This window comes from Phascolarctos cinereus, unplaced genomic scaffold, assembly GCF_003287225.1.
Source record: "Phascolarctos cinereus isolate Bilbo 61053 unplaced genomic scaffold, phaCin_HiC Scaffold_2;HRSCAF=192, whole genome shotgun sequence".
NCBI classification, from domain to species: domain Eukaryota; kingdom Metazoa; phylum Chordata; class Mammalia; order Diprotodontia; family Phascolarctidae; genus Phascolarctos; species Phascolarctos cinereus.
Genome location: NW_027555625.1, coordinates 168,203,405 through 168,229,217, shown reverse-complemented (window position 1 = coordinate 168,229,217; position 25,813 = coordinate 168,203,405).

The window sequence follows — 25,813 nt, the reverse complement described above, 5'->3', positions numbered from 1 at the left end:
GCTTGTTTTATTCCATAAATTAAAAATAAAATTTAAAAAAATCTAGTCTTAGACACTTACTAGCCATGTGACCTGGGCAAGTCATTTAATAGCTCTCTGCCTCAGTTTCCTCAAATGTAAAATAGGTGTAGTAATAATGCTGTTTTCTTTGGGGTTGTTGTATGGATCAAATGAGGTGTTTGTAAAGCATTTGGCCCAGTTCCTGAAAAATGGCAGGTGCTTAATAAATACTTACTCCCTTTCTTTCATTAAATAGTGTTACTATAATACATGTAGGTATTGCTGCATTCATTGTATTTTATCCCAAGCACCTAGTAAAGTGTCTAGAAAATATTAGGCATTTAATAGATGCTTTCTTATTGTTTGATTTTCTTAAATAGACTATCAAGTAATTGACTACATGGAGGTGAAGAAAATGTAGACACTGAGTACTTACAAGTTAGGAACTCTTACCTTATGTAGACCTAACTTAGAGGCTCTACTTTCCTCTCCTCTGAGTGAAATGGTTTCTACCTTTCAAGGTTTGATCTGGCTCCCTCCGATGTTTGTGTTCCTCCTGGTTCTCATGTCTTCACCAGCTTCTCTTCTTTTTCCGTCACCTTCTTGACTTCCTCTCCTACAATCCTATACAGCAGATAGCTAAATCATTCATTATTTTCTCATCCAAAAGAGTTATTTCGTGTCTATTGGAGAAAGAGTGGAGCTCAGTTTGTCACATATTGAGGCTTGGGTGCATCAATGACTATTGAAATATTTTCATATGATGGAGATCAGTCAGTTTCTTATGGATTGGTTAGAGCCATGGAATTTGGAGGACTCCCTTCTAGCTCTAGGACATTAGAGTTCAGTGGGATGTTAGGGAGTTTCTATATTTAAATACCATTTATTCTGATTTGTGGGCTAAAGGATTGGAGAAGACCAGACAAAGTACTCTCTACAATTGAAGAAATGGCCCAAATGCCTTCCATCATTTTAAAAGAAATGAAATGAAACTCCTTTAGAAGTTTTAAAACATAAAAACTCTCACAATTTTTTATTTTCTTTGGAACTTTCTCAATGTTAACTTTTTTTTTGTTTGTTTGTGTGTTTGTTTTTGCTTCTTTGCACTTCTTGGTTCCAGCTGGGATGGTAAGTGGAAGTACCAAAAACCACCAGAGAGAGACTACACTTGTGATATTACAAGCCCGACTGGAAACAGGAAATACTGACAATCTTATCAATTCAGAGACTTCCAGCCTAATTTCACAGTCTTAGAAAAGCTTGGATATGGTTTGAGCATAGCTCAAAGGCAACTTTCTTGTCTCCTTAACCAGGAAGCTCCCATTATCTTCACCTCTGGCTGATGAAGAGAACTCAGTTCAGAAGCCTTTCATAGGCACATAAATTAGTGCTTAGGGGACATCTACTCCAACTTCCTCATTTTATGGTTAAGGTGATTGAGGCCCAGGGAAACTTACTGACTTACCCAAGGTTACATAGGTTATTAAGTGGTAGAGGCAGTATTTGAACCCTGGTCCTCTGAATCCAAATCAAATACCCTTTATTCTAGTACACATATTGCTCTGAGCAATTTAGAAGTCTGTGTAGAATAGATTTTCTAATTCTAATTTTCTAATAGAAATGCTCTCGGAGGCCTGTAGGTCAGTAGGAAGAGAAAAGGGAAAAACTTATCTGGAAATATCCCAAAGCCTGTTGGGCAACTCTTTTGTGTAGTTTTGATGCCATCATACTGGGGAGGAATGGAATTGTCTAGATAATCTTCAGAGTTCCTGCCAGATCCTGTGATTTCCTATGTGGTTTCGGGCAGGAAAAGATATTCCTTTAGGGCTGGCTTTCTTGTAGGCCTATTATATGATTATCTACAAAGTATATTTTGAGGGGTAGCATCAGACCTTGCTTATCCCCAAACATTCCCCCAACCCACATAGTGCCTGAAATTATCACCATTAGAACGACAATTTCTTTGGGTTATGGCATTGTTTTCTGAAGACCCTTATTAAAAATTTCATTTCTTATGAGATGTTTGAGGTAAGTTACAAGCTCCCTAAACCTTGGTTGCCTTCTTTATAAAATGGGGGAGAAGTATATTTTACATCTCTGCAGGCAATGAGATGGATCAAGCTATCTTTTAAATTTTCTTCTAGTTCTAGGATCAAGGATTCTTTCTTTTTAGCAACCATTAGCATATCAGCAAAGATTAATTTATCAGATTCACCATGAGTCAGCCATCTGGTATAAATCTGTTCCTTGAGAAAAGAGGACATAGGATAGATAAGTTTTGATGGGAGAAGGAAAAAAGATGGCTAAGAAAAATCCCAAGTGTGGAATGATGCTCCTATCTGGTATATTGTATTAGGGGACAATGGACAGCTATGGAGGTTAGGAGGGCCAGTACAAGGGTACTCTGTGAAACATTGAACCAAAATACTAAGATCGGGGTGGGGGGCTGAAAAGGACTGGAAGATAGTAAAGACAAACTCTTTACAGGTCTATCTGAGCCTGGCTCTGACACATAATGAGTCAGGAGATATACTGAATGTTCTCAGAATACTCCTAATTTCAGAGCAACATTAAAAATAAAGTGGATGTTTTCTCGGTACAGCTCACTTTTTTCTTATTGAGCTATATTCCAGTCTAAGCATAGCAATCCCCCTGGAAACTGATGAGCGCTGAGTGGTTTAGCACAGTACAGATCCAAGCTATAGGAGAAAAGCTTCAGGAGTTCCTAAAGCTTACACCTCTCCCCTCCCCTCCCCTCCCCTCCCCTTCTCTTCTTCTCCCCTTCCCTTCCTTCCTCTCCTGTTCTCTCATCTTCCCTCCCCTGCACTCCCTTCTTTTCTTCTTCTTTTCTCTCCTCTTCTCTACCCCTTTCCCTCTCTTTTTTTCTTGTCCTTCTCTTCCCTTCTTTTTCCATTTTCAAGAGAAACTACAGCTTTTCCAAGTAGCAGTGGTAGTGATTTTCTCTTCTGCACCACAAAGTCACACAGTACAATGTTTTCTCTCTTTACAGTATTTCAAGCTTACAACTACGAGGAATCATTTTCCATTTTTATTTTCAACTCTACTTTGGCGCTTTGTCTCTTCTTTACAGAAATGTTGGTTTCCATGGTAACTGGGCACAATGATTCCTCCCCCTACTCAGTATAATAAAGGTAGACGTGCATTGGGGTGACCTGAAATGAGACACTTAGCTCTACTGAAACTTATCACTTGTGTCTTTTGAAAAGGATCAAAGCAGTGGATATAAACTTGAGACACTGAGTGCCCAATAAAGGAAAGAGAAATGAAGCTGAATGCCAAATATCTTAGAACTCAAAGGTTTAGATTTCAAACAGTAGAATTGTTGAAGGTTCCTGCCCTTCCCCCCCAGCCCCCTATGCTGCTGTCACCCTTCCCCCCCAACCCCCCCATATTAAACAGTATGCTAATAGAAGATTATATAGGAAGCCACCAAATTTAAAACAAAATCATATGGTGAGCTCTTTGTTTAGGGTGGGGGTGGGGAACATAACTTAAGAGTTTCGCTTTCAAATCTTCACGGAAAGTAATTTCTGGATGGTCCAAATGTAACTCTATATCATTGAATCAGTATTTTCTATTTAACTTGAATTTTGTATTTGTATTTTCCTGTGTTCTTGGTGACCATATTTTTTGTTTCAGGACAGGCTAAAGTCACCTCAAATACAAAAGGTGGGTTACCACTTTCTATGATGTGAGAGACTGGATCAATTTAAGGGGAGTGCACATGGGTCTATAGTTAACAGAGGTTTGCCTCCATGCATTAACATAGATGGATAATCATTTTGAGCTTTTACAGGGCTTTATGTTTATCAAAGAATCTTCAGTTATTCAACCCATCAATTAGTAAGGATTTGTTGATGGAAAGGATTGTAGAGGTAGAGAAAGGGATCATTGAGGCCAATTAAGCATCAAATGCAGTAATTCACATATGAGTTGTGGGGATATGAAGTAAGATGGTGGCAGTAGAAATGTAGTAATTGAATGAATTTAGATGGAGACCCAAATAGGATTTGGTGACTGGTTAGACTGATCTGGAGAATGAGAGAGGGACAAGTCAATGATGACTGAAGTTTAGAGTCTGGGTAACTAGTAAAATTCCTGTACTTTTGACACTAAAGTTGGGAATGGGTTTTCACACATATGATCTGTTGTAGCATCATAGAATCATAGATTTAGAGCTAGAAGGATCCAGGAACCAGCTAGTCCAACCTCTTTGTATGATAATGATGATGATGATGATGGTTCTGTTGATAACTAGCTTTCACATGGCACCTTAAGGTTTACACATGACTTAACATATTATCTCATTTGCTATATCATTTTTGAATAATTTTGTGAAATGGGAAGATAATATTATCCTTTAATGACTGGGGATCCTGAGGACCCAGGTGATTGGTCCAAGAGGTAAGACAGTATCACAGCTAATTAGTGGTAGAACCAGGACTGGAAACAATCAGGTTTCCTGACTGTTAGTCCAATCCTCTTTCTATGTCCTCATAGAAAGCCCATCCCATGTAGCTGTACACAATATGCCACCTAGTTGTTGCTATTTCCTGGGTTCACAGCACAACGGAGGGGCTTGTTGCTTAAGGTTCAGTTATAATGGATCCTAGTAGCATCTCTTTGATGTCCTACACTGTGTGTGGTGGGCCGTCTTCATAGAATCTTTTGCGGTGTGCTAAGTTACCCTGTTTGCCATCACTCTCTGTGTACGTTTGGACAACAGACTGATGACATAGCAATTCTAGCTGTAGTCAGGGTTTCATTCTTGATAAGCCTAATGTTCGTAACTTGCCATTCAGTGTGAAGTAGGATTGGAAGATGATGACAGCAAAACTTTTCAAAAGGTTTGAATTAATATCTGTCTGTAAAAGATCTGCATCCCCTAGCCACAGAGAATTTTGGGTCCTACTATTGCTCTGTAAACCTTTTATGTTGGTCCAAGATGGTTGCTCTACTTTGTCATTGTAACCACCACAATCTGGCCCTACCTTTCCATACTGATTTTATGTTCTTTCCCCTTTATACTCACTCCTTGCTCTTCCTTGAACCAAACAGTTTATCTCATTCCTCTGAGCATTTATACAGCCCATTTTCTCATGTCTGGAATGCATTTCTTTCTCATCCCCAAGAGTCAGAATCTCCTTCTTTCAAGAAGCTCCCATGCTCCTCCTCTCTAAATATCTTCCTGATCTCACCCGTTGTTAGTATTCTCTCCCTCCTCAAATTAGTTCTTGCTTACCTGCCTATATAGTAGTGTCTCTCTCCACCTCCAAATTCCTGTCTATTTTATGTATTTTTGTATTTACTTATGTTTATGTATTTGTTTTCCTTGATCGAATATGAGCTTTTTGAAGCTACTTGAATGTGGCAACTATTCCATTTTTATCTTGATAAACACAAGAAGCAGAAGTAGTATAGAAACTGAAGCCTGGAGTCATCAATGCATTTAGAAAAGGAAAAAAATAAAAAACAAGAAGTAGAAAAATAGTTGTGAGCCAGTTCCAGAGAAAAAAGTAAAGTTTGGAATTTTTGAGAAAGCCAAAATTCCTGAGGAGGAAGACTTGCAGCTACCTCGGAAAAGATTCCCTAAAGCAATTAAGCGTGTAATGGCCTTGTTGGTCCTTGGTGTTCCCGTGCCTACAGCACTGCAAAACAGCAAGGCCAGCAATAGCCCAGAGAAGGATTTAGACCTTTTAGCCTCAGTTCTGTCATCTTCTCTCTCAGATTCCAGAAGGGCTGTAGGATCCAGGCCAACTGTGCAGAATGCCAGCTCTGATCTCTTCATTTTCCACCAGGCTGCAAACATCACATCCCCTTTCCTGGTATCCTGTACCCCAATTCCCTTCATTCTCAGCTTTTTTTTATGTGTTGTTTCCCGCGCTAGAATTTAAACTCCTTAGGGTCAAGGATTGCCTTCTTTCTTTCATTCTGCTTGAATTCATGTTCCCAACACTTAGCACAAGGCCTGGCATGTAGGAAGCACTTCATAAATGCTCATTGACTGACTGACCATATCCTCAGGACCTATACAATGCCTGGTACATAGTAGGTGCAAGATAATTGATTTGAATTAATGATTGATGTTATATCCTCTCAGCAAAATGCAAGCTCCTTTAGGGTAGAGACTATTTTATTTTTCTCTTTATATTTCTAGCAATTGCCTTGTATATAGTAGTCACTCAGTAAGTGTTTATTCAATTAAATTATTAGCCTCCTCAAGTATGTTCTCAGGTCAGAATGGTTGTCTCATGACTATGGTTTTCCACAGAGGCTTATTTTTTTTTTAGACTTTTTTTTGTTTTGTTTTGTTTTTTGTTTTTTTTTTTGGGTGAGGCAATTGGGGTTAAGTGACTTGCCTAGGGTCACACAGCTAGTAAGTGTTATGTGTCTGAAGCTGGATTTGAACTCAGGTCCTCTTGACTCCAAGGCCAGTGCTCCATCCACTGTACCACCTAGCTGCCCCTCCCCTCCGAGACTTATTAGCTTGCAAAATGGACTATCATCTCATGTATATCCTTTAAAAAGGGGAGATTAACATGTGGAAGTACACAGATAACTGTCATGGAAATTTTTGAAGATGCATATCACTAGAATTGAGTTGAATTACCCCCCTCTCCATCACAGAAGGGGAATAGAATATTCACTGCTGGATCCCTTAAGAAATATTGTGCAAGAAGAAATTGGATAGTTAGTCAGTCAGTCAACTAACATGCTAGCAACTAGTATCTGCCAGGCCTTGTGCTAAGTGCTAGGGATACATAGAAAGGTGAAAAAACAGTCCCTGCTCTCAAGAAGCTTATGGTCTAATGGGATACAAATAAACCCATCCCAAGGTACTTCTTCAGTCTACTAGGCATCAGGTGGGTCCTGGTGCTTGGTTGGCTGTTGTCCTTTGTTCTCAAAGAAGACCAAAATGACATCACTATGTTGGGGTTAGGGGACCGAGTATCCCACTGGCTGAACAGAGCTTGAAAGGCTGTGCTGTAGATTGGGGCCTGGGCCTAGTACCATTATGGAAACCTGAGGATTTTAGCATAGAAGTTTCCATGTAGGGAAGATTCCAGAAAAGGGATGGGGTGTCAGACAGAGGAGGGAAATTATTCTAGAAAAGAGACAGACTTTCATTAGAAAATTGAGGCCAACAAAACCCAGAGGGTTTGTCATAGTTATTATTGTGCTGTTGTTGTTGACCTAATTAGGATGGCAGAACGTGACTCATCAATGGCTCCGAGCTAGCTCTACTGAAGCCATCATCGTGAGGATGTTCCTGCATCAAGGAAGATGACCTGAGAAGAGTAAAGAACATGCCCAGGAGTCATATGGAGCTCATTCCAAAGTTGGAAGAAAGTAGTGCTATTCTTCAGTCTGAGCCCCAGGATAAGACTTTATTGAAATTTAGAAGCTGATCCGAGAGGGATCTTGCTTAGAGTGAACCAAGGCTTTGGTACAACTCATGACGGGGGCTGAGAAAAAAACACCACGAGATTTAGCAAAGTGCTGATGGTTGCTACCTTCAAAAATACAGAAAAGAAAGGAGAATGTGTCTACTCATAGTTCTTTATTTAGTCAATCAGCCAATAAGCACTTATTCAGTGCCCCCTATGTGCCAGGCGCTATGTCCTAGCACTCTTTTGGCAGCAATCCTGGTTACAACACCAATGTGCCACCAGGTGTTGAGGCCACAACGAAGTAGACATTGTCCTTCTTGCCAAGCAGAGAGAGTCAAAGAACAGGGTGGAAAAATCAAGGACTCTGCCCTGTATTTATTGATCTTAAGACATTCATGCTTTATGTAATTTATGTTTGTGATGACCAATTTAGTGCTCCTCTGGGATCCATCACTTAATTAGGAGGGAGAAAGAAGCCATTACTTGATGTATGTGTCTTAATTATTTGCAAGCGGTAGAATTGATTTTTCTTCTTTATGAATTTGTCTCCATTTGTGATCATAATGAAGTGCCATTAAAGCAGATGAAAGGTCAGAGGTCATCCTTTCTTTCCGTTTGATTTCCCCAAACTAGTGGATTATTTATGAGCCTTATAGTGCCTAGTGTCATGTTTCCTCTTTTTAAAAATAGCTATATCAACACTGAAGATGAGACCCTCTACATCCCTGAGACTTCACGCAGGCTTCAGCCACCAAGCTTGAAGTGGGCTAAGATACAGAGTGTGGAAACTTAGTTGATGTGAACATTACCATAGACATTAACTTGAGTAACAGCTACAATCTCAAATAGGGCAATTTAGCAATTAGATAAAATGGAAAGCTAGGTGGTACAGTGGGTAGAGTGCCAAGCCTGGAGTCCGGAAGACTCATCTTTGTGAATTCAAATCTGGCCTCAGACACTTACTGGCTATATGACCTTGGGTAAGTCACTTCACCTTATTTGCCTCAGTTTACTCACCTGTAAAATGAGCTAGAGAAGGAAATGGCAAACCGCTCCAGAATCTTTGCCAAGAAAACCCCAAATGAGGTCATAAAGAGTCAGACACAACTGAAAATGACTGAACGACAACAGGAAGCTTTCAAGTATCTTACACTGTTCTTAGTTTCTCTCATCCAGTGTTGGGAGGTGGCATTTATTCTCCAAGAAAACCTATAGTTAGTTTTTTTTTTCCCAGGGAAATAGTAGTAATGAGACTAAAATGCAAACTTTGGGTGTTTATTTCTGCCTCTCCCCATCTTTCAGCCTTTTATATCACATTATCCCTTTCTATAAATACATGCAATACAAATAAATACAATAAATACATATGAAAGATCTTTATCAATCCATGATGCCAATATAGTTCCATAAACATTTGTGAAGTTCCTACTCTAGGTATGGCATTGTGTATGGCCTGGGATACAAAGGAAAAATAACAAAAATCTGTGACCCCAAAGAGATTCTAATCTATTGTTGTTGAATTGTTTAAGTCAAAACTGACTCTTCGTGACCCCATTTTGGGGTTTTCTTGGCAGTGATTTGCCATTTCCTTCTCTAGCTCATTTTACAGATGAGTAAACTGAGGCAAACAGGGTTAAATGACTTGCCCAGTGTCACACAACTAGTAAGTGCTATGGCTGGATTTGAACTTATGAAGATGAGTCTTCCTGATTCCAAGGGCAGTGCTCTATCCATTGCACCAACTAGCTGCCCAGCTTCCAGCCTACTGGAAACATATAACATGTAAACAGATATGTAACACATGATAATTTGAGGGAGGAGAGGGCACTATTAGGGGGTTGAGAAAAGGCATTCTGTAGAGGCAACCAGGTGACTCAATGGATGGAGTGCTGGGCTTAGAGTCAGGAAGATTTGAGTTCAAATTCAGCCTCAGATACATGCCAGCTATGTGGCCATGGGCAAGTCACTCAAAGCCTCTCTGCCTCAGTTTCCTCTGCTATAAAATGAAGATAATAATAGCACCCATCTCACAGGATTGTCGTGAGGATCAAATGAAATAATAATTGTAAAGCACTTAGCACAGAGCCTAGAACCCAGTAAGTATTTCATAAATGTTTGTTCCCTTTTGCTTCCCCTTGTAGGAAATAGCACATGAGTTGAGTCTTGAATAAAGCTAAAGATTTTATGAGGAGGTGAGGGAGGAGAGAATTCTAGGCCTCATGCAAAGGCACAGAAATAGAAGACAGAAAACCATATTTGGAAAACGGTAACTTATTTTGGTGAAACATAACATAGAATATCTAAAGGGCAGTAGTAATTCATAATAAGCCTAGAAAGGTAGACTGGAGCCAGATTTTGAAGGGCCTTTGACACTACACTGAGGAGTTTGTTTTTGATGCTAGAGACAACAGGTAGGGACTGGATGTTATTGAGCACTAGAGAGACATGGGCAGAGTTTTGCTTTAGGAAGGTTAATTTGACAATTATATGGAAGATGAATTAAAGAGTAGAGAGAACAGGCGCCAGAAGTCGAGTAAAAGGTCTGTTGCAAAAGTCCAGAAAACAAGGTCAGCAGGGCCTAAACTAGGATTGTACCAGTGTGACCATAAAGAAGGAGCCAGGCAAGAGAGTCTATGAGAAGGTTTAGAGTTAGGACCACTTTATTTCATGCTCCTACAACAAACGGAACACTTTTGTTTTAATATATAAGTGAATACAAATTATTTTTGTTTTTACATTTTGGAAATTTTATATAACCTTGGAAATGTTTGGATGGGTCTATGTATACCCTACTAGGGGCAGGTAGGTGGTGTAGTGGAGCACAAGGCCTAGAGCAGGGGTAGGGAACCTACAGTGAAGGTAGTCTTCTGTGAAGACAGAAATGAAGTTTGGATTCAGCCAAAGGGCTGCACTTGAGGACCTAGGGGGTCACATGTGGCCTCCAGGCCGAAGGTTCCCCACCCCTGGCCTACAGTCAAGAAGATTCATCTTCCTGAGTTCAAATCAGGCCTCAGGCCTCAGACACTCACTAGCTGTGTGACCCTGAACAAATCACTTAACCCTATTTACCTCAGTTTCCTCATCTGTAAAATGAGCTGGAGAAGGAAATGGCAAACCACTCCAGTATCTCTGCCAAGAAAACCCCAAATAGGGTCACAAAGAATCACACACACGACTGAAAATGACTGAACAATAACAACAACAAAAATGGATACTTCCTGCAATATTATAAAGCCTAGACTAGGAATTAATTGTTTAAATAGGGAGAGATGCAGGAACCACACAAGATCAAATGAGATAATAGATGCAGGAATGTTTGGCTTTTAAGGGTTTGAGAATGCAACCAGAGATAATAAAACTTGGTAATCAGAAGATGTTACTGAAATGTATTAGAAATTTCTTTCAGCTATAATGCTTGAGAGGCAAACCTAGAGCATCAGGATGAACATTAAATTAGGAAAGAGAAGACATGTAACTCATCCCAGCCCCCATTGGATTTACTCACCATTTGACCTTGGATAAGTCACCGAAATTCTCTGAACTCTGCCATTTGTAAAATGGAGATAATAATCTTTGCTCTTCAGTGTCACATGATTGCTGTGGTCAATTGAGATCACGGATGTGGGAGTGTTTTAAAAAAACATAAATAATTACTAAAATATAAAGTGTGATACAGTCAATGAGGTGCCCCTCTAAAATTACAGAACCATAGAATTCCAGCTAGACGTTCAGTTAGAAGGGTCTTCAGGGACCATCTTGTCTGCACCATATATAAAAGGAATCCACACTGCAACATACCCAATATGTGGTCACCCACCCAGCTTCTTCTGCTTGAAGACCTCCTGTGAGGAAGGAACCCATTGCCTCCCAGGACAACTTATTCCACTTTTGGATGGCTGTAATTGTCAGGAAGGCTTTCCCCAAATCAATCCTAGAGTGAGCTCTTTGTAACTTCTACCTATTACTTCTGAAATTATATATATTGAATTTCCAATCTTACATATTACTTCACAGGGTTGCTGTAGAAAGTCCTCCATTAATTTTAAAGTGCTATATAAATGTGAATTGTTTTTGAAATTATTATTATTATTACAATTACTAATACAGATTCAGAAGAAATTGCTGTTTCTGGATAGCATTTTGAGGAGATAGGTAATGATGGATTATCATGATCAAGTCTCTATTATTTATAAACAGAGTCTTAACTCATAGTTTGAACAGATTCCATTGAATATGATGCCTTATGATCTTTCAAATCTTTCTTGGGTTTCAGAGGCCTCATAGTTTGTCCTCTCTTCTTGGTTCAATTGTCTACCCATGGTGCTTGCTCAGTACATCTGTCTGATTAGCTGAAGAGAAAGTTTGGGACAGGGGAGAGAGCACCAGGTTTGGATTCAGAGGAGCTGGGTTTACTTCTGAAGCCTCAGTCACTGCTTATATGACTCTGGTCAAGTCACTGACTGCTATGCCTTAATTATCTTCATCTAAAAATGAGAAGAGGGCATTTGATGAATGTCTAACTCTAAATCTAGGATCCTTAGGCAGGGCTAAAATTAGATGAGAGTAGCAAAGAATAATATCCTTTTATTTAAGTCCAAAAGTCATTTGAAAATATATCAGGTCCACTTGATTTCCTGTAAGAAAGACTTAGACCTGGAGCCATGTAGTTCTATTTCTGGAAGCCCTCCTTCCATCAGGTAGTGACTGCCTGCCAATTGGGGCTTTTTAAACAAAGACTACACATCACAGCCACTTGTCAAGGGTATTGTAGACATGATTCAATTTGAGGTGGGACTTGGATTAGGCTCCTTCCAAGGTCCTTTCCAACTCGGAGATTCTGTGATTCTGTGACTTCTTCCAGTAGAAATCCTACCCACTCTTCAAGGTCCAGCTCAAGGGGCACTTCTGTATTTTGTCTGAATCCCTTGGCTAGAAGTGATCCCTTCTTACTTAGTATGCTCATGGCACTTACTCACCCCCCGCCCCAACCCCAATCTCTTATTCACTTTTTTTTAATTATTTTTTTTTTGTTATATTTTAGGTTCCAAACTGTCTCCCTCCCTCTTTACCCTTCACTAGAGAAGGCTAACATCTGACAGAGATTTATAAATATATGTAAAACCATACTATGCATACTTCTATCTATCAGTTCTTTCTCTGGAAATGGATAGCCTCTTCCTTCATAGGTCCTTTGTAGTTGATTTGAATATTTAGAATTATAAATTTATAATTTATAAATCAGAATTTTTTAAATGTGCATTCTTCTTTTTAGTTATTTGAGATATGGTTCCACATGACTATTGATTGCTTGCAATCCTTTTGAAACTTTGTTTTTATTGATGACTTATTTATTGGAGAATAGATCTTAGTCATGTCTTTCAGTTACATGAGTAACTTACATAGCAGAGTTATGAAATACCAATAATTTTTCATACTCAACAATTTCTCTTCTTATTCTAGTGGTGTTGATTTTTCTTTGCAAACACTCTTAAGTTTTATATAACTGAAATGACAACTTTTTTCTTTTTTGAATTCTTCTATTCTTTATTTGGTTAGAAACCTCCCTCTTGTCTAATCAGAGTTCTGAAAAGTACCTTTTCCTATTCTGTATTTTAAAAATAAATAAAGAAATACTTATTTGTTTATTATTTAAATATGATTTAATTATTTACAAATATATAAATGTATAAATATACAAACCCACAAATACAAATAATTTGATTATTTATTTAAAATGTATTATTTAATTGAATGTTATTTATTAATATATAAATATAAATATATTTAAAAGCCTTTTTATTTTTTGATCATTTAACCATCTAAAGCTTATTATGACCTGGTGTAAGATCAGTCAATGAATGAGTATTTATTGAGAATCCAATAATGTTCTAAGCACTGTATTAAGTACTGGGGGTAAAAATAAAAAATGAAAAGTTTGCATCTTAAAGAAGCTTGCATTCTAATGGGGTAGACAACATGTACATAAATACAGACAGAGTAGATACAAGGTAACTTTAAGGGGAAGGCCTTAATAGTAACTGGGGAACTGGGAAAGGCTTCCAGCAGAAGGGGGCCTTTGAGCTGAGTCTTGAAGAAAGCTAGGAATTACAAGACGTGTAAATGAGAAGAGACAGGATTCCAGACATGGGGACAGAGACTACAAAGCTACAGGGGAATGGGGATGAAGTGTTCTTTATGAATGATAGCAAGTATATCAGTATAGATGGCAGTATAGTTTTTGTATATAAGGGAATAATGTGAATTCTGGAAAGATAGGAAGGGGTCAGGTTGTGGAGAAGTTTAAATGTTCACATTCCTAGTTTTCTGAGAGTCCAGACTAGTGGCTAGTATGAACAAGGCCTGGTGATTTTGTATCCCAGGATACTCTAGGAGCCCAGCAAGGAATCAAGAAACAGTATGTCTCTGGGCATCTAGAGGCCTGTGGTCTAATGGCAAGTTAGAATAGGGCCTGGTGGTGTCTAAACATATTTTCTACCAAACTGCTTAATCATTTTCCCAGCAATTCTTGTCAAATAGGGAGTCCTTCTTCCCAGTAATTTGTGTGTGTGTGTGTGTGTGTGTGTGTATGCATTTATCTAACACTGAACTATTGTGTTCATTGCTTCTGGGTCTTACTTGTCTACTCTGTTCTACTGATCTTTTCTATTTTTAACTAGTTCTAAATCATTTTGATGATTAATGCTTTATAGTATAGTTTAAGAGCTGGTAATTGTAAGTCCCCTTTGTCTCCACTTTAAAAAAAAATCCTCCATTGGATTCTAGACCTTTTTTTTTTGTGCCAATGATTTTTAGTATTATATATAGCTATATATAAAGTAACTTCCCCTTTTTATTGCTATAGCACTACATTTGTAATTTAATTTAGACAGCATTGTCATTTTGTTATATTGAAGTGGTTCAATCATGAACAATGAATATTTTTCTAATTATTTGTCTTCCTTTATTTCTTAAAGCATTTTTATGGTAGAATTCTTATGTCTTGAATATGTCTTAGTAGGTTAACTCTGAGCAATTACGTGCACTTTGCAGTTATTGTGTATGGATCTTCATTTTTCTACTTTTAAAAAGAGTAACATATAGAAAGGATGGTGATTTCTTATACTTATTTTATATTTATCTTGTAATTATCTTGTATATTTCTACTTTACTCAACTTCTTAATAATCTGGGTATCACAGAATTTCAGAGTTGGAAGGGGTTCAGTAATCATCAAAACTTTCCACATCCTCCCTGGCCAAACTAATACCATCAAAATAATCATGACAACATATCTGTTAAATGGCCATTCGGATTGCACATAAAGACCTTTAATGGGGGGGAAGCTTGCCACTACTGCAGTAATTAATTTCACATTTGTATAGCTCTAATTGTTAAGATATATTCCCTTCTATGAGGCCTAAATTTGACTCTTTGCAACCCCCACCCATGGCCCCTAGTGCTACCCCAAAGGACTAAGCAGAATGAGTCCAGTCCCTCTTACCCATAACAACTTTTGAGGTATTTGAACCCAACTGTCATGCTCTCCTTAGTCTATTTTTCTCTAGAATGAACATGCCCAGGTCCTATACCTGATCTTCATTTGTTGTAGACTCTATGTCCTTTACTATTTTTGTTATCCTTCTCTAGATATTCTCCAGCTTATCAAGGTACTAACTAAAACTTCAGTGCCCAGAAATGCACTCAGCCCTCCAGATGTGATCTGAACAGGGCAGAGATCAGCAGGATATTCAACTCTTAATTCTTGGATTTATTAATTTTAATAATATTAACTTTTTTACTGATTTTCTGAAGTTCCCTGATGAAAACATTATATAATCTGTGAATAGGGATTTTTTTTTGCTTTCTCTTTGTTAATGTTTACTTCCTCTATTTCTGTCTAGTTTTGTTGCCATAAATGGCAATATCTAGTACTATGTCAAATAATAACGGTGAAAGGGAGTATTTTTTGCCTTTCCCTTAAATGAATTGGAAATATTCTAGTATTTCTAAATTATAAACAATATCAGATTTTGTTTTTATCCATGCTTTTGATAATATTAGAACAGAGTCTTTCTACTCTATGATTTTTAGGGCTTTCTTACATTGTAGTATTTTGTTGAAGGTACTTTCTGTATCTATATAAATTATCATACAGCTTTTTTTTTATTCATAAGATTTACTATGCTAATTATTTTCCTGTCTTGAATCATGCTTGTTTTCTTGTCATAAATCTAACTTGATTATTATATATACATTTTGCCTATGTTGTTGTAGGTTCTTTGATAAATTTTACTTAAATGTTTTCATCAATATTTATTAATAATTTTGGTCTGTGATGTCTTCTTTTTTTATCTTATTCCTCCCTAGTTTTTGTATCAGACCCATAGCTGTCTCATAAAAGGAATTTGGTTGAGTACCTTCTTTCTCAAATATTGAGAACAATTTTTATAGCATATCTAATCATTGTATTTTAAATCATTGTATTTATAGCATATCTAATCATTTGGTAGAAATCACTTGTAAATCAGTCTGGACCAGCTAATTTTTTCTTTGCAGTTTACTTATGATTAGCTTTATTTTGCTCTCTTAAACTGAGTTATTCCGGTTCTCAATTTCTTGTTTGGTTATTTTGGGTATCATACATTTTTACATAAAATCATCTGTATTCCTTAAGTTTTCAGTTTTGCTGACATGTAAATGTGTAACCTCTGATAATATTCTCAACTTATTGTATTTATTGTAAAGTTATCTGTTCCTGTATTGTTTTGGAAATGTAATTTTTCCTCACTCTTTAAAATTTTCAAGTCAGTTAATGGTTTAATGACATTCAATAGATTGGCTCTTTGTTATGTTTATCATACACACACACACACACACACATATATATGTTACATATATAAAATTTTCACTGTTATAAATTTCTCACATAATTTTCAAAATTTCTTCTTTTATGGTTGGTTTGTAGTTATTTGCTTAATTCATCATTTATGTTTTAATATGTTTTAAGCATATAAGTTTTCCTCTAAGTACTGATTGAACTGAATCTTATAAATTTTATATGTTGTCTCATGGTAATGTTATTTTAAAGAAATTATTTTTCTGTATTTTGTTCTTTGATTCATTATTTAAGATGGTGTTATTTTGCATTTAGGTCTATAACTGTGTGTCATGTTTCTTTTATTAATTATCATTTTATTGTGTTATGTCATAAAGCATAAGCTTATTTTTAACTTTTTCCATTTATTTATTTATAATTTCTTTATTATTTAATACACAATTTTGTGAAGTCATTGTGTGATGCCAAGTATATGAATAATTCTTTAATATTTATCCCCACTGAAAAATCATTGGAAGTCTTGAAATGCTACTTTTCCAGACTTGTTTAGCTCTGTATTTTCTTTCTGTTAGATTAATCAGAGCTAACAGAGAAATATTAAAAGATCTTATAGTATTATTCTAGTTTTAATGTATTTTTAATATATTTTCATTTAAAATGGATTTTTCCAGTTCAGCTTGCATTTTTCTTCCGGAATTTAGATGCTATGTCATTTGGCACATAGATAGATAAGGAGACAGATTGATTTAAGAATTTTATATTTTCTTTGTCTTTGGGGCTTTTAAATATAATGTAGCTTTCCCATTTATTTCTTCTGAAATTGCTAACTTTTATTGTTGCCATACCTGAAATTATAATAGCCATTCCTGCTTTTTTGAATCATCTGAGAAGTAATAAATTGTGTATCAGCCTCTCATTTTTACTATTTATATGTCTACATGTGTTCAGTGTGCTTTTTGATTGAAATGAATTGTTGGGTTTGGTTTTTTTTTATCTATTTTTCCATTTTTTTTTCATTTTATTGATGAGTTTAATCTATTTATTTTTAGGGTTATAATTGTAAAATTTGCATTTTCTTCCTCATTTAAATCAGCCCTTAGTCTCTGTAGTTTATTTTCTTTATACTAATTTGTGCTTGGTCTAATAATAATAACTGATATTTACATGATACTTTAATTGAAGACTGATTTAAGTATATTACCTCAATTTAATCTCACAAAAGCTATGTGATTTTACTACAGAGATGAGTAGCTCCATTTAACAGATGAGGAAATTAAGGCTCAGATAAGTTCTATGACAGACACACAACTTATGTCATGTTTTGAATTTGAATCTGAGTCTTTCTGACTCCAAGAGCTCCATTGATTACCATATTGTGTCTCCTCCACTGATTTTATTTCTCTGTCCAGTCTTCTCATTCCTTAAGTTTCCACTCATTGCCTTGTGTAGTCCATAAAAGAGATTAGTAAAGTTTTCTCCCTGATCTTCCAGGCATTTTCAGTTTGAATAAAAATCATTTGGGGCACCTCTTCTTAAGAAATGTCAATTTAATTCACTTTCTATTCTTAATCTTTTCCTCTTGTAGTTTACTTTAGAACTTAGTCTCCTATTCGTGGACTTTGTGCTCACATGTTTCTTCTTTATTTTCTCTGTCTTTCATACAAGGTAGAACCTTCAGAAAACATAAGCATTGCTGTCTTTCTCTGAATCCATCTGTTAGTATGATTTCAGATCACTTTAATACCTCTTTTCTTCATCTCTCTTTTTAAAAATAATTTTAAAAAAATCACCTGTTTCTCCCTGCATGCTTCTCCTTCCACTCCTCCTCCCAAAGCACTATTCTGAATATATTTTTTCTTTTATTAATCTGCTCCTCCTACTACACCTCTTCCCTCCCCCACTGAACAATTTAAAAAAATGCAAAGAATAATGACCTCAACACAAGTATGCAGAGTCTGGCAAAACAAATTCCCACATTGGCCACTTCCTCTTTATCTCCATCTCATAAAGTCCCTCTCTTTCTTTAAGTCATAATTTAGGCACCATCTTCTATCTGGAGCATTTCCTGATCCTATCTAACTGCTAGTGCCCCCTCTCCTACACTACCTTGTATTTAATGGCTTTGTGTGTGTGTGAGAGAGTGTGTAAGTGTTGATTTTAAATTGCTGCTGCATTTATAGTTTTATATATACTCATCTCCCCAACTAGAATGTACGCTCACTGCAGCTAGATATTTTTTCATTCTTTTTACTTCTATCCCTAGTGCCTGATACACAGTAGTTGCCTAATAAATACTTTCCATTGATTGTTTGATTGATTTAAGTAGTCAGCATCTAAGCTTGTCCTTGAAAAAAGATAAGCATTCAGAAAGATAGAGATGGAAAAGAGGGTATTTCAACATGAGTGGAAATCTTTATGAATGTGGTTGTGGTTGAAGATGGGGTACCAAGGTTGAGAAAGGTTCAAGAAATATACCAGTTTGACTGGAATGTTGAGTGTATAAAGAAGGTGAGTAATATGAAATAAGACTTGAAAGGTAGGTTGGAGCCAGAATGAAGAGGGTCTTTGATCCTGATGAGTTTGTATTTTATCCTAAATGCAATAAGAAGATACTGAAGATTCTTGAGAAAAGCTAGAGAAGCTTCATAGTTAGAAAGCTGGCTTGAGAATTTGAAAGACCTAGATTCAAGTCGTTACTCTGACAAATTTGACAATGAAGGACAAACAACAGGTTGTATGATCCTGTGTAAGTCATTCCACTTCTCAGTGTATTGGGCAACTTTCTAAGAGGCTGCAGGGCAGACACTGACCTGCGCTGGTAGACGCAGTTTCCTTATCAGGAGCTCCTATACTAGTGAAATCATAGTTCTATTTAAAAAAAAAAAGGTTTAGAAAAAGAATTTTTGTGTATAATGTGTGTGTCTAATGGATTGGGGAATTAAAGACTAGGAGTAGGGAAACTATGATTAGAAGATGATTATAGTAATGCAGGTGAGAGGTGATGGTCTGAATCAATCTATCAACGAGCATTTATTAAGCTCATACTAAGCGCCCGGCATCGTGCTAAACACTGGAGATGCGAAGCAAGGAAAAAACCAAACCAAAAAACAAGTTCAGTTTTTTTCTTCCAAGAACTACAATCTAATGGGACAGACCATTATAAATAAGGGTAGTAGCCAGGCGAGTGAAAAGGAGAGATAAGCAAAAGAGGTGGAAATGGAATTATCTGAACTTGGCAAATGAGTATGGGAGGGGCAGAGGAGTGAAAAGTCCAGAGCGCCTGGGAGTTTACCAACGTAGGTGCCTGGGTTGATGGTTTCTATGACTAAAGAAACAGTGATGTTTGAAGAAGGCGCGTGTTTAACCAATACCCAAATGTTCACACTGAACTGGGGTAAGGTTGCGTTACTCTGTAAGAACTTAAAAATAAAAGAATAATGTGCTTGCAACTTCATATTCATCTGCTAGCCACTGAAGCTATTTTCTTCTAAAGATTGCTGAGAGCTAGCTAAGGGAACCATGTTTCAGTCAGTCCCAAATTACTTAAGTTTCTTCCATGCTGCCTGTTGCATTGATGCTGAGGAGTTTAAATGGGAAATCCCACCTAATTATGCAAATGTGGAGTGATAAATTATGTAACTAAACAATGTGCTGGGAATTAAGGCAGTTTTACTATTAATTTGATCTTTTGTCTTTTTTGGAAAGCCTATTTGATCTCTCTGATTTATTTAGATCGTTTGTGAAGCTATTCATGGGGATCTGACTCTCTCTCTCTCTCTAGACAGATGGTGAGGGCTGCTCCCTCATGAATTTGTTATTGCCTTAATTGAAATCACATTTGGGTTTTGTTCTCCATCCTATGGCAGAAAAATGGCGAGTTTCACTCCAAAAATGCAGAGCTGTGAAAATCCTCCAGAAGGTGAAGGCGGGGATTCTAGAACTCCATAGGTCATTGTTATAGTCACACAGCCCACTGTTGACCCCAGGTCAGGCACGAGCAGATTCCTCACAGCTGTGTGACTCCTCCTTTTCCCTGTGGAGAGGTGGGGAGGGAGTGGAGTTCCTCAAAAACGAGATGCAAAGCCTGGGAAAGCTTCCCCACCTTCTGAGTCATTTCTAACATGAGAAATCCTAGGAGTGTATGATCTATCCTAACATCCATCACCCGCTGGGGATGTTGCGGGGAGGTTTCTACCCTCACTACTTCAACTCATTTTGAGCTCTTCCTTTATTGTTACACAGTTTAGTCTTCCAGGAAACATCTTTTCTTCTCTTTTCTTTTTTTTACTGAATTAATTTTTTTGTGCAAAAATGTTATCTTGCCAACTAGTCTGCAAATTCATGAAGGAAAGGGCACATAACAGATAACACAACATTATAGGATTGTTGGAAAGGATTTCTGAGTCCATCCAGCCCAACTCTGAACAAGGATACCTTCCACAGCACACCCGGAAAATGACATTTGAAGACTTCAAGTTAGGTGGAACCCCCTCTAGTCAAGCTTAGCCACTCTACTTTTGGATAACTAATGATTATTACAAAGTTGTTGTTTTTCCCTTTTTATCAAGCTTCACTCTGACTCTATGTACCTTTCACCCATTTCTCCTATTACTGTTCTCTGGGACCAAGCAGAATGATCCTCTAAGGACAGCAGTCTTATCCCCTAAAAGGCTTCCCTTTTTCAGGCTGAATATTCTCAGTTCCTTCCATATATCCACATAAAGAACAAGCTGCACAGGTCTTGGTCACTGACTTGGTTTCCTTTCTCCTGACACTCTCAACATTATCAGTATTCCTCTTAAAAGTTGCTCCTTAGAATTGAATAAAGTGCCCCAGATTCAGTCTGAGCAGGACAGAATATAGTGAGATTGACACCTTCATAGTTTTGGATATTATGCCTCTTTTAATGCACTCCAGACTTGGAGAGAATGCATCCAACTAACACCTCAGATCTCTTTTTGAAGGAATTTTTGCCTTGCCTGGTCTCCCCCCTGCTTATACTTGTAGAACTGTTGGGTTTTTTGGGACCCAAGTGGAAGACTTTTATGTTGTTTAGTCATTTCAGCTGCATACTTCTCTTTATGACCCTACTTGGGATTTTCTTGGCAAAGATACTGGAGTATCTTTTTCCAGCTCATTTAATGGATAAGGAAACTGAGGCAAACAGGGTTAAGTGACTTGCCCAGGGTCACACAACAAGTAAGTGACCTATGGTTTTCAGGTTCTACTATCTTTCCTTGAAAAAAAAAGTAGAATTATTTGCCATTCTACTATCCTGCAGCATTTTTCCCCATTCTTCAAAGTCTTTCAAAGATCACTAAAAATAGCTCAACAATTAAATCTGCCAGTTCTTTTATTATCCAGAGATATAATCATCTGGCTCCAGTGTCATCTGAGACAACTAGATGCTCCTTTACTTTCTGATAATCTTGGTTTTCAATTCCATATTCTATTTTTGTTTTTATCTCATGGAAAGGGCTTACTGGCTTTGGAGTCAGAGATTATTGTATGTTCATCTAAGTCATGTCCAACTTTTGTGACTCCATTTAAGGTTTTCTTGGCTGAGATGGTAGAGTGGTTTGCGATTTCCTTCTCTAGCTCATTTCACACATGAGGAAACTGAGGCAGAGTTGAGTGGCTTGCCCATGGTCTCACAGCCAGTAAGAATTAGGCAGGAATTGAAACCGGGAACGTGAGTCTTCCTTACTCCAGGCCTGGCTGCCCAGTGGAGTCAGATGATCTGGGTTTAAATTCAGCCTCTGTCATGTTTTATCTGTGGTCTTCATCAAGTAACTTAATCCTCCCATGTCTCAGTTTTCTCATCTATAATCGGAGGGGCTAGGAGGAGATGGACTTTGAGGGCACTAGGGCTTTTCTATTACTGTTTGCATCACACAGCCTCAGTCAACTACTTATTTTGCTTTCAGCTGACTGGAGAATAAGGCATACTTTTTGTTTTTCCTTACTGAGTTCAAATCTGACCTCAGATACTTACTAGCTATGTGACCCTAGGCAAGTCACTTAACCCTGTTTACCTCATCTGTAAAATCAGCTGGAGAAGGTTGCACTTGGTGGAGGATTTTTGTTATTTTTCTCTGAAATGCTTTCTTTCCTATTCTATTCTATATCTAAGTCCATAAGATCCTCTTCTTGAAGAGGTCTCCCCTCCCACGACATTAATAGCCTTCTCTTTTTTAAACCCGACAAATCATTTTGTATTATGTCTCTCTAATGCACATGCAAATGTTATTTTGATTTATAGTTCTCTGTATAGTTCCAGGCCCTCTACAAAGCTTCAAGACTATAAATTCCTTAGGGTTGGGAATGTTTCTTATCTAAACTTTAAATCTTTCAGTATCTAGGGCAATGTTCTGCACACAGTAAGTGCTTAATAAATATTTTTCTGTGTAGTTGAATATAACTCTTGCCTGGGAGCCTCAAGAGTTTAACTGAGCAGGGGCTGAGAATAGTCCATTTTGTTTCTCTTGGGTGGAAGGGGAAAGATGTCAGAAGAGGAAAGGCAGGATAAACAGAATTGGGAGAAGACAAAATTTTCACTGGCTGTCTCCCATGCATGTAATCCTCTCCCTTCTCATCTCTGCCTCCTGCCTTGCTTGGCTTCCTTCAACTGTCAGATGAAATCACACCTTCTAACAAGATTCCCCGCTTTGGTGTAGTGCCCTCCCTCTGTCAATTATCTCCAAATTATACTATATAAATTTTATTTGCATATGTTTGTTTGCATGTTGTCTCCTCTGTTAGACTATGAGTTCCTTGAGAGCAGGGACTATTTTTTTGCCTTTATTTGTAGCCTCAGCATTTAGTACAGTGCCTGGCACGTAGTAGGTGCTTAATAAATTCTTGTTGATTGACTGACTACAGCAGGGCCCCCACCTGACTTTTCCTAGCAGTGCCTTATGATTCAGGCTTGTCCTGTCCCCTTATCCTGTCCAAAATGACTTGCCCATTCTTTTATTCTCTCCAGCCTTGGTGGATGTCAGGCTCGAAAAGCTGGTGAATTTTTGTAATGTATTAATGAGTAATGGCAATTTAAAGTGTTTCTGCTTCAAGGTAAAATACTGACATGTAAATATGAGCCTTCAGTGCCTTCCAAGGATGTGATTATGCCAGGAATTTTAGGCACCTGTGGAAGGGTGGTAGGTGGGATATTTGAGCTTAATTAGGCCTCTCCATCACTCTATATATCAAACTGCTCAGTCAGCTGCTTATTTTTCCTTCAGACTTTCTACAGAATTTTTTTTTCCTTGTGGGTATATCTTTGACTCTTTATATTTAGTGCAGGATTTTTATCATCTTTCTCTGAAATGCTTTATATTCACTGTTATTAGAATAGTACGTTGGACCCTAGGTAAGTGTTTTATAACAAGGATGCTTTCTATTCTCCCAGTATTAAACTGCTCATTAAAGGGGCAGCATAGTACAGTGGAAAAAGTTGTAAATCAGAATCAAGAGACCTGTCATTGCAACCTGGATCTGCCACTTACTGTGTGATTTTGGATGAGTCACATAATCCATATACGTCTAGTTTCTTCATCTGAGAAATAAGGATAATACTGCTGCTACCTACATAGGCCTTTCCTCTTCTCCCCTAACTGCTAGAAACTTCCTCTCAAAATTATCTTCTGTATATACATACTCACACATTTGTATGTTTCTATGTATCTATCAATCTATCTATCTATCTATCTATCTATCTATCTATCTATCTATCTATCTACCTCAATAGAATGTTAACTCCTTAAAGGCCAGGACTATTTCCTTTTTATCTTTGTCATCCCAGAATCTAGAAAAATGTCCAACATAGTAGGTATATAATAAATGCTTATTGATTAATTGATTACCTAACTCACAGGGTTTTTGTGAGAATTAAATATAATGTGTATTAAAGTACTTTGCAACTATAAAGTGCTCTTATTAAGGTAATTTACTTATTAATTATTATTAATAATCTCTATGAGATCTTCCTGGCCCTCATAATCCCTCACCAAGACAATAGCAATAGCCTCCTATTTACTCTACTTCCAGAGTTTGCCTTCTTCATTCTATCCTCTGCAGTCTGGTAAATAAATTTTAAAAATATTTTATTTTCCCCCAATTACATGTAAAAACAATTTTTAACCTTTGTTGCTTTTTTTCCCCAAAGTTTTGAGTTCCAAATCCTTATCCCTTTTTCCCTCTCTTCTCCCCTCCCTCAGGTGGTAGGCAATCTGATATAGGTTATATGTGTGTAATCATGTGAAAAAAATTCCATTAAATTAGTATTTTTAAGACCCAGGTGTGACCATAGCACTCTGCTGCTGAAAAAATTTCAGTGACTTATTATTGCTTCTAGGATAAAAAGCACAAACTCCTCAGCCTGGCAGTCAAACCCTATCCACAACGTGTTTTCCACCTACCTTTCCAAATTTATTTCATATTAATCCCCTTCAAGCATTCAGTGTTTGTAATGAACCCAGTAGCCTCTCCACCCTGTTAAACAAAGAAACTCAGGGAAGCTCAAAACCCCTGAGTCACTTGTTAAGGGTAAGACCTACAGTATTGACTGGCCCAAAGCCCCTTTTCTCGCCAAGACGTTTGAATATCAGCCAGCTGCCAATCCCCCATGAGTCTTCCCCCCTGCCTCCAACTAGCAAGAATCGGTCTTCAGGTCAGGCTCCTCACTCCCATCCCCTGATGTCTGCACCCATTCAAGCCAGATGAGAACCCTGTAAAAACCCACCAGACTTGACTGGTTTTGTGTACCCAATTCTACCTGAAATTCCACAGGACTTGGCATATTCCTACTTTCTTCTTTGATGGCTCTTTATGTTGTAAGTATGTCCCCTGAATAAAACTGACTCGCTTTATTGTTTTGTTGTGTACTGTGTGTTTCTTTGTACTGGAACTGTCAGTATTCTGAACCTTTCTAAATCTCCAAGCTTAACAGTCTAATTTGCATCTTACATGAACTTCTACATAGGCTTCATCCATGTGTGAAATGCCTTCTCTCACCTCCAGAATCCTTGGCTTCCCCCAAGGCTAAACCCTGATGCCACCCTGATGCCTTTCCTGATTTCCCCAGTTGTTAAGAGCTCTGGGTCTCTTAAAATTATCTTTATTTACATATGCATATTCGGTTGCCCTATTACTTTCTCCTCCAAGTAGACTGTAAGCTCCTTCAGAGAAGGGTCTGTGTTGTCCCTTTTTGTCTCTGTAATCCCAACACCTAACATAGTGCCTTCTACTTAGATTGTGCTTAATAGTGGTTTTTTTGTTATCATTCGGTCACTTCAATCATGTCCAACTCCTTGTGACCCTATCTGGGGTTTTCTTGGCAAAGATACTGGAGTGGTCTAGCATTTCCTTCTCCAGATTTTACAGATGAAGAAACTGAGGCAAACAGGGTTAAGTGACTCACCAAGGGTCATAAGCTAGTTATTAAGTGTCTGAGGGCAAATTTGAACTCAGGAAGATGAATCTTCATGAATTCAGGCCCAGCACTCTAACCATCGCACCACCTAGCTTCCCTTTAATAACTGTTGAATTTAACTAAATAGAATAATACA